The sequence below is a fragment of the Hyaena hyaena genome, unplaced genomic scaffold, assembly GCF_003009895.1.
Source record: "Hyaena hyaena isolate Hyena2069 unplaced genomic scaffold, ASM300989v1 scaffold_17, whole genome shotgun sequence".
NCBI classification, from domain to species: domain Eukaryota; kingdom Metazoa; phylum Chordata; class Mammalia; order Carnivora; family Hyaenidae; genus Hyaena; species Hyaena hyaena.
The window spans coordinates 4,332,276-4,341,702 of record NW_024080648.1 but is presented as its reverse complement, the minus strand read 5'-3'; the positions used below and the strand labels follow the sequence as shown (position 1 = coordinate 4,341,702).

General features: G+C 41.7%; 1 long non-coding RNA gene across 1 annotated transcript; it reads right to left on the bottom strand.

The window, feature by feature from the left end:
- Positions 1–3,247: 3,247 nt before the first annotated feature.
- Positions 3,248–9,095, bottom strand: LOC120223025. Its single transcript, XR_005526167.1, has 3 exons — positions 8,944–9,095; positions 6,110–6,192; positions 3,248–3,419 (listed from the first exon to the last, which is right to left on the bottom strand). It is a non-coding gene; the product is annotated as an uncharacterized LOC120223025 (long non-coding RNA).
- Positions 9,096–9,427: the final 332 nt, after the last annotated feature.

Sequence of the window (9,427 nt, the reverse complement as noted above, 5' to 3'; positions counted from 1 at the left end):
TCAATGCATCTCAGGAAAGAAATTTGCTTGTTTGCTGTTTTCAACAAAGAAAACAAGGAAATCTAGGATAGCTCCAGAGACTTACGACAGTGAAGTGTAGCCCTGTGGGGGTAACTTTCTATGGCAGTAAGAGAAAGAAATGATTGCCTGTAGTGTAGCATCTGATTATAGACCTGAGCTCTTTGTTCTGTGGGCTTCAAAGTTCATCGTAAGGCTGAGCGAGAAACAAAACACGAATCATAGCATGGCAGGAATGAATTATTGCTAAGATTAGTACATGTCAGTGTACGCTGATCCCTAGACCCTATAATAGCTTTCTTTTTTGAAGATGGGCCCTATGGTAAGACAAGACTCTATTTACAGTGTCCTAGGTTTCCAGATGAATAGTGAGTTCCCAGCCACTAACTTTAAAGGGACTGAGGCTAGGTCCTCTGTCAGCCTTCACAGACTGGCTCACAGATAACACCTGGTACGAAATTCCAGTCTTCCGCAGTGACCTTATCTTGGAAGTCACGTTATAGATTCCCGCAGGCCAAGAGGTTCCCACCTCTCAGGAGGTGTCCTCAGAGTCCCTACACAAGGTCCTTATATCTTACTATCCACAGACAAAGGCCCTAAACACCGTCACTAGTCTTTCAGTGGTCAACCCACTTCGGCAGGTTAGAGACTGAAAAATAACTGATAAAAAATTAAGTTATGAAACAGCCTGAACTGAGTCCCTTTGATACTAGCATCAGCTTACCTCATTGGCAAATAGCCCGAAGGTGGTTTTTCTAGCCTTTGTGCCCAATGTTGTAGAAAAAGAATAATAATAATAACTTTTGGTATTTAATTTAAAGTAGTGCCTAGTGAGCTCAGTATCACATCACCCTGATTTATTTTCTTTATGGAACTTATCACTATTAATTAATTTATGTATTGACCTGTTTATAGTCTGTGTTTCTCCCATTGCACTGGAGGATCCAAACACTAGGAACCTTGCTGCATTTGTTTGTGGCTGTATCTCGACACTTAGAATAGTGCCTCGCTCATAGTAGGTCTCAATAAACGTGTACTGCATAGATGAAAGAAGTTTCGTAAAACTTCCACACAATAACACATAAGTTACAGCATGTCACTTTAAAAAAATCTATGAATTTGACTACTCTGTGCAACGTGGGAATTTCATAACCGATTTATTTCTCTTAGCATAGTGTCCCCAAGGTTCATCCTTGTTGTAGCATGTCAGGATTTTCTTTCTTTTTATTTATTTTTTAACTTTTATTTATTTTTGGTGGGGGAGGAGAGCGCGAGCAAGTGTGAGTGGGGGAGGGGCAGAGAGAGAGAGAGAGAGAGAGAGAGAGAGAGTGAGGCAGAGAGAGAATCCCAAGCTGGGCCTGATTTGGGGCTTGATCTCATGAATTGCCAGATCACAGTCTGAGTGGAAATTAAGACACACATACTTAACTGATGGAGCCACCCAGGTGCCCCCAGAATGTTCTTTCTTTTTAAAAGCTGAGTAATACTTCATTTTATGTATATTCTACCTTCTGTTTATCCAGTCATCTGTCATTGGACACTTGGGTTGTGTCTACCTTTTGGCTTTTGTGAATAATGCTCCTATGATGGTATATCACTTCTAATTTATCTTATTTCATCCTGTATGGTGATTGCCTGTCTAAAGCAAGAATTGGGGGCCCTGGGTGGCTTAGTTGGTTAAGCGTCTCACTTTTAATTTTGGCTCTGGTCGTGATCTCAGATCAAGCCCCACATTCCGACCTGTGCTGGGCATGGAGCCTGCTTGGAATTCTGTCTCTCCCTATCTGCCCCTCCCCTGCTCGTGGTCTCTCTCACAAAAACAAGCAAACAAACAAAAACAAGAATCTATTTGCCTTCCCTCTCATACATATCAGAAGGCATCATGGGGTATCATGCCACTTAGAAAAAAAAGCTTGTTTGAGTTTCATCTTCTAAAGGCCTCAGACCCTTCTTGGCTTAGCATCAGGATGCTGCTTTACAAAGATGAGGCTGCGTGGTGGGGGTGGGGTGTTCCCAGGACCCAGCCACTCTCTGCTATCTTACATAGCCTACTTCTCCTCAACCCTGTCCATTCCTGTCTCCTGCAGAGCCAAACGTTTTTGCCATGCCATGGATTAGGTCCCTGTAGGTGTGTGAGATGGTTTTCTTTTTGAGATTGGGTATTTTTTTATTTACAAGTTCGTGTATGTGTGCAAATGTGTGTGTGTGCATGTGCAAAAATTTATACTGCATCGTAACCATGGCAGACTCCTAATTGGAAAAACCAAGAACTATGATGAGAGTAATGCTTTCCAAATTAATGTAAAGGTTCAATGCAAATCCAATAACAAGTAATGCTAAGACTGAATAGGTAATTTCAAAGCTCATTTGGAAATAAAAATGAACGAAATATGTTAAATCTCTGGGAAGAGCAGAATGTAAAAGGTGTGAACACTGGCCGTTACATGTGCTATTAAGTATAATTAATAATTCAAACGTGAATGTAGTACTAGAATAGGAAGATGGATTAATAAAATAGTCAAGGGGCGCCTGTGTGGCTCACTCAGTTAAGCGTCCGACTTCAGCTCAGGTCATGATCTTATGGTTGGTGAGTTTGAGCCCAGCATCGGGCTCTGTGCTGACAGCTCAGAGCCTGGAGCCTGCTTTGGATTCTGTGTCTTCCTCTCTCTCTGCCCCTCCCCCACGCACATTCTCTTTCTCTCTGTCTCAAGATAAATCAACATTAAAATGTTTTTAAAAATAAAGTATAAAATGTAGTAAAAAACAGTCCTAGTTATATATAAACTTATAGGCTGATAAAGTGGGATTTCAACTTGTAGAGAAAGGCATGAAAATTCAGTTGTGTTGTGGCAACTTCTGAGCTTTGGGAGAAGAAAAAAAAGTCTCTGCATCACAAAATACGTAGAGAACCGAGGAAAACAAGTCTCGGTGGACCATATTGTTACATAAAAAAAGGAATCCTGAAAGAAGTGGGAGGGAGTTGAGAGGAAGGTAAATTTATAGGCTGTGGAAAGGCTTTCTAAGCAAAACGTCAAGGATGGCAGTTATAGAGAAAGAGCTTGGTAGGCTTAACTACGGAAGCTTCACATTTTAATGTTAGTAATGCGTCAAAATTTGGACAAATTTTTTCAGCTTTTGTGGCAGAAGAGTAGTTGATATTTCATGTCTATAGGGCAAACCAATAGGAACACTTAATATCACAGTGAAAAATGGGCAAGAAAATGCACAGTCATAGAAGAAAATAAACATCTATTAAGTACTGTTAAAGGTGATCAATTAGGGGCACCTGAGTGGCTCAGTTGTGTGAGCGTCTGACTCTTGATTTTGGCCCAAGGTCATGATCTCTTGGTTGTGGCATCGGTCTCTGCGCTGAGTGTGAAGTGCTCACGCGTTCTCTCTCTCTAAAAAATAAAATAATATAAGAGTTAAAAAGAGATTGGGGCGCCTGGGTGGCTTAGTCGGTTGAGCGTCCGACTTTCGCTTAGGTCATGATCTCGCGGTTCGTGGGTTCGAGCCCCGCATCGGGCTCTGTGCTGACTGCCAGCTCAGAGCCTGGAGCCTGTTTCAGAGTCTGTGACTCCCTCTCTCTCTGACCCTCCCCTGCTCACACTGTCTCTCTCTCTCTCTCCTAGAAATAAAAAAAAAATAAAAAAATAAACATTAAAAAAAAAAGAGTTAAAAAGTGATCAATTAAATGACTCTTTTATTCACATAAATCCAAAACTAAACATGGGGGGCAATTTTCTCTTCTTTAAAAAAAAAAAATGTAATGTTTATTTTTGAAGGAGAGTGAGACAGTACACGAGCCGGGGAGGGACAGAGAGAGAGACTGAGGAAGACACAGAATCTGAAGCAGGCTCCAGGCTCTGAGCTGTCAGCGCAGACCATGACACGGGGCTTGAACCCACAAACCATGAGACCATGACCTGAGCCGAAGTCGGATGCTTAACCGACTGAGCCGCCCGGGTGCCTCCAGTTTTCTCTTCTTGAACTGGAAATGTTAAGGGGGTAAAATGCTATCCAATCTTGGGTAGAGTTGGGGGAAAAGTCATTACCGGAGGGAAGGTAAATAGTGAATTTATTGTAGAGGTGATGTTGCAGTTTGCCTTAGATATGTGTTGTCTCAATGATTTATCAATTAACATTCTAGGTATTTGCCCCAAGGAAATAAACTGAGGATGTGGAAAGATTTAGCTATAAGGATGTCCACTGTACTGCCCTTTATAATAAACACATAATAAAATCGAATTGCAATATGAAACCAATTAGGTTAAAAATATATATGTGTGTATTGGAAAATGGTAGAAGGAGATACACTAAAATGTTAGCTGTTCTTGAAGTGGTGTGATTTACTATTGCTTTTATTTTCTTTGAGATTTTATAAATTTTCAAAACTTCCTTTCTGTAGAATTTTTTATTCTATTTTATTTTTTAAATTTTAAAAAAGTTTATTTATTTTGAAAGGGATAGAGCACGAGCCAAAAAGAGGCAGAGAGAGGGAGAGAGAGGATCCCAAGCAGGCTCCGCACTGCCAGCACAGAGCCCAACAGGAGGCTAGAACCCACGAACCATGAGGTCTTGACCTGAGCAGAAACCAAGAGTCTGATACTCAACCAACTGAGCCACCCAGATGCCCCAACCCAATTTGAAAAACTCAACTTTTGCAAGTGTACAGTGTTGTTTCTCCATTTTTCTGATGTTAAAAGTCAAGTTACATATTCTTCTGACACAAATATCTCTTCCATAAGTGTGAATGTACCATCTTTTAAAATGGCCACAACTAGGCCTATGCTTATGTGAAAAATAAAGCTGAATTCTATTGTCATGTAATGTTGAGTTGCTCCCAGAAATGCACGCACAAGAAATGATATGCGCTTATTTCAGGAAGAAAATTGGGTGCTATTTTTCTATATTTCCAAGTATTTTTCAAGTTTAAGCATGATATAGAAGCACTCTTTACATAATGACAAACAGCAAGGGCAAAATTCAACACTTAAATCAGTCATGAGCCTCAGAATTTACATCTGATCTTCACTTTGAACTTGCAGGACATGTTTGGTAACTATAGTGTAGACAGGTAAGCAGAATGACCATCTATTCCATTTTCTTATTTTTACATTATTTCTTCCTTTGTAAGGTTATTTTTAATAATATCATGTCCATAATTGTAGTAAATGCTGTATACTTATAAATATTAAGAAACATATTCTCTGTATTTCTTCCTGGACCTCTGAATACACTTTCTTATGGTTGCTAAGCAAAGAGTACAACTCTGTGAATGACCCAATGTTGTGTTTACCACATTATGTTATGTCTGAATACGTGTGGGAAATGCCTTAAACCTAGTAACAGGCAAAACTTATATATTGCTAGTCCCTAAACTTCAATTAGGCAGTTTGAATTAGGTTAAAGGGGAAGTTTTAGCCTAAAGATATCAAAACTATAGTGCCTTTAAAAGGAACTATTGCCCCATCACGTAGGATTTAATTTACTGGAACAAAGTAAAAGTTAATACATTTGGCAAGCTCTCTTGTCTAAACAGAGGCACATTTCTGTTCTCTGCCGCTCATTGCTGAAAGGAGAGAACAGCAATGAGGAGGAAAGTTCTTTGTCCTGTCTTGCTCCTTTTCACAGTTATGTTTCACATCAACAGACGGAGCTGGGGTGAATTTCACTGAAGCGACGAATGTGAGGAACACAGGGGCTATGTATCACTGACATCTGGACAGTGAATTCACACGCACACGCAGAAAGGTGTATTGCTTCTGGTTTGTGTGGGATTTGGCTAGTCCAGGGGCTAGAAGATGAATGTCCTAACATGGAGCAATTTCGGAGCATGAGCTTCTGAGAAAGGCCATTTTCTCAACAGGCTCACTCCTCCACCTCCATGTTGTAGAAGCCATTCAAAACAGAACCTGTTAAACTCGTAAAACTTGTCAGTTGTTTGTGAAGTTTGATGCCATCAGTCAGGCATTTTACCAGCTTTTCGGTTCACCTGGATCAATAACTACACATAATGTTAACAATGGAGCAGGCGCAATTAAGCTCCCGCCCCGGACAAAACCCAAGTTGGGAAATGGACAAGCCTTACCATGGTGGGTCCAAAGACACACTTGCTGCACTGGAAGGACCATGACAAGGTGGGCTCCGAACTTCTTATTTTCCTGATGTGAACTGAGAGGTGTGGAGAGGAGAAGCGACTTTCAGACCCGTAGAGCGAAGGTATTTGGCACCAGCTTTGACACAGAATGGACGTGAGTGTTAAGTCTGGTCTGCCGCACCTTGTTTGCCTCTGGGAACGTTCGGCTCTCAGAATCTTAACTTTTTTTTCCAAGTATAAAATGGAGCAAATTAGTTTCTACTCAACCAGATTGTTAAAAAGATGAGTGAGTTAACTAACCTTTATAAAATAGGTAACATATAGTAGGCAGCTTAAAAGAGTATTTTTTATTAACATCGACGAAGGTACATTAATTGATATCTGAGCGATCTTGGAGTTTGAGCCCCAATATGCTCCTTACCTAGTGTTTCCAAAATATAATAAAGAAGGGAAGCTGCAGGGCTCCAGAGCATAGCAGAGAGGGAGTGCTGTGTTCATAGTGATGACGTGGTAGTGGCTTGAAACAAAAGGTAGTTTTCAGGTATATCGAGATCTCTGCAGCCATGGAATATAAAGTAAAGAGCCAACATGTGATGTGATGCGGTGGCACTGAAACAAGTGTGTCTAGCGGCGCCTGGGTGGCTCAGTCAGTTGAGTGTCTGACTTCAGCTCAGGTCATGATCTTGCAGCTCGTGAGTTCGGGCCCCTCCTCAGGCTCTGTGCTGATAGCTCAGAGCCTGGAGTCTGCTTCAGATCCTATGTCTCCCTCTCTCTCTGCCCTTCTCCCTGCTCAAGCTCTAAAATGAATACATGTTTAAAATATTTTTCAAATAATAAAAATATTTTTTCCTTGGTCACTGAAAATGTAGAACATTTATAAAGTAGAATGTTGCTATATACGTGTAAATTCTAAATCAGAATAATACTTTGTTGAGGCGATACGAGATAGAGTCAGTATAATGAGGAAGACAGTGAATCAAAAGGAAATGAGCCCATCAGAATTGGGATCTTTCTGCATGATCCCTAGAAGGTCAGCCAGTTGATGCTCTATGCCATTATCAACCCCCAGCCACATGTTTTTTTGTGCTTTTGATTTAAATGTATTTAAAATTTCTGGGACATTTGATTTTATTAGAGTGCAATTTATGAACAATACTCATCATGACATCACTTGGCTGCCGGCTCTGCTGTAAATAACAGACTTAATTAATTGGGAAATGCACTCCTGCTTTTGCTGGGGGAATGTGTGCCGATCGCTGCGGGAGGAGGCTGACTGGGGCTTAGTCAGCTGGAAGGCTCCCAAGGAGGTAATGACTTAGGACTCAATCCTGGCTGTGCCACTTGTGGGTCACAGCACCTGTAAAACGCTGCTTATTGTGGAAGCAATAAAACTCCCCTCCTGGAGGCAAGAGTTCTTATCTATAAATGGTTAGGAGAAGAGGGAGTTCCTGAAGAAAGACCTATAAAGTATAAAGTATTTGAATTCTGAACTGCTTGATAAGGGAGGCAAAAGTAAGGGAGGTCATTGGTAAGAAATGACATCCTGTGGACAGATTTGGCTACTCTGAAATCCACTTGTAGACTTTAGAGAATTTGACCACGTGTTTTACATTTACATGTAATTAAACTGAATTAACATATAGCATGATTTCTATCTTAAAGATTGAAAGTACTGAATCAGTGGGCCTTCGCTGCATAAAGAGTGTATCAAACATCCGTGGCTTACAACAACAGTAACATTATTATTATTATTTCTTTTCATTCTGTGGCTTGGCTGGGTAGTACTTCTGTGGGGTGCCCACACAGCCTGGCCTCTCCTTAGGGTCTCTCGGCATCTGGGAGGCTGCCCGGGGCACTCCACGTGTGGTTCTGGGGTTCTAGCAGCAAGAGGGAGTGGCCTAATGCACTAGTGTTCTGCAAGTCTCTGCTCGCTTTTGTCAAGTCACACGGTCAAGGCCAGAGTGAGTGTGGGAAGGGATTGTCCAGGGCATGGATAGAGAGATGAGAACAAACTGGGGCCTTTGCTGCAACCATCTCTTGCAGGTATGTCCAGTTATCTTTGAATAAGCCTATCAAAATATTTAGAAATATTTATAACCAAAGAGTAGACTTCATCTAGATTGGTGTGGTACAACAGAGGCATCGTAACTATGTATGTACACGGGTATTTATACACACAACAGTAATTTAAAATGCTCTAGGGCCGCCTGGGTGGCTTAGTCGGTTAAGCGTCCGACTTTCGCTTAGGTCATGATCTCGCGGTTCGTGGGTTCGAGCCCCGCGTCGGGCTCTGTGCTGACTGCCAGCTCAGAGCCTGGAGCCTGTTTCAGAGTCTGTGTCTCCCTCTCTCTCTGACCCTCCCCTGCTCACGCTGTCTCTCTCTCTCCTAGAAATAAATAAAACATTCAAAAAAAATTAAAATGCTCTAGTAGTCACATTAAAAAGAAGTAGACAGGAGCGCCTGGGTGGCTCCGTCAGTGAAGTGTTGGACTTTGGCTCAGGTCATGGTCTCCCAGTCTGTGAGTTTGAGCCCCACATCAGGCTCCAGAGCCTGAAGCCTTCTCTGGATTTTGTTTCTGCCTCTCTCTCTGTTGCTTTCCTGCTTTCGCACTCTGTCTCTCTGTCAAAAATAAATACATATTTAAAACTTTAAAGAAAGTAAACAGAAACAAGTAAAATCAACCTTAATACCTCTATTTAACCAAGTACATTCAAAATAGTATCATTTCAACATGTACTCAATGTAAAAATTATTAACGGGAGATTTTACATTTGTGTGTGTGCGCGCGCTAAACCTTCATAATGTAATGCATGTTTTCACTTACAGCACAGCTCCGCTCAGGACGCCCCATTCCAAGCACTCATCGCTTTGTGTGCTCGTCACCACTGTGCCTTTGGGCAGCACAGAAGTAGATGTTAACAGATGAGGAAGAGGGAGAAGTGGGGCTGGAACGGCTGAGATTAACGGACAGTCGGCCCTCCCAACCGCACGCACGCGCACGCGCGCACACCGCTGGCAGCAGAGGGCGGGGCACGGAGAGAGGAGCCTGGTGTAAGAAAGGCAATGAATGCTATGCAGCAGGAAATCTACTGATACAATCCACTCTATTAATGAATCAAAAGAGAACAAATAATCCTACTAGAAGATTCCTTTTTGTTACCACCAACATGTATTACTAACTGCACAGCGAACACTCTTAGTGAAATAAAAGAGATTTCCCTCAGTGGTAAAGAATATCTGCTTAAATCAGGAGTGAACATAAGTGGTGACATGGCAGAAGCATTCCCAATAAGCTCAGAACTCGTTTT